This window comes from Pocillopora damicornis, chromosome 7 (genome assembly GCF_964200805.1).
Source record: "Pocillopora damicornis chromosome 7, jaPocDami1.2, whole genome shotgun sequence".
Taxonomy (NCBI): Eukaryota; Metazoa; Cnidaria; class Anthozoa; order Scleractinia; family Pocilloporidae; genus Pocillopora; species Pocillopora damicornis.
This window is the reverse complement of record NC_142676.1, coordinates 12,761,492-12,761,889: the sequence shown is the minus strand read 5'-3', so window position 1 is coordinate 12,761,889 and position 398 is coordinate 12,761,492.

The window sequence follows — 398 nt, the reverse complement described above, 5'->3', positions numbered from 1 at the left end:
GCTCTCTTCGATCGGTGAAATAGATTAAGCGCAAAACTCGCTTTTGAAGAACTAAAATCTTGTTTAAATAAGCATTTGACGCATTGCTCCAGGCAAGGAGTCCATAAGTTATATAAGGTAGAATTAATGAATTGTAAATATTTACCAGGACAGTAGAGGGAACGAAGTACCTCAGCTTTGCAATCATCCCTATTGTTTTACTTATTTTTATGATAACAGAGTCAACGTGGTTTTTCCATGACAAATTTTGATCAATTAAAACGCCTAGATATTTGATATAACTTTTTTGCTCTAAACTAACTCTTCGGTTTGTCTCACAATCTAAAATACCTATTTGTGGAGAAAAATGCATTTTTTTTCTGACGAGGACGAAAAATTAAGAAATTTGATTTTTTTGT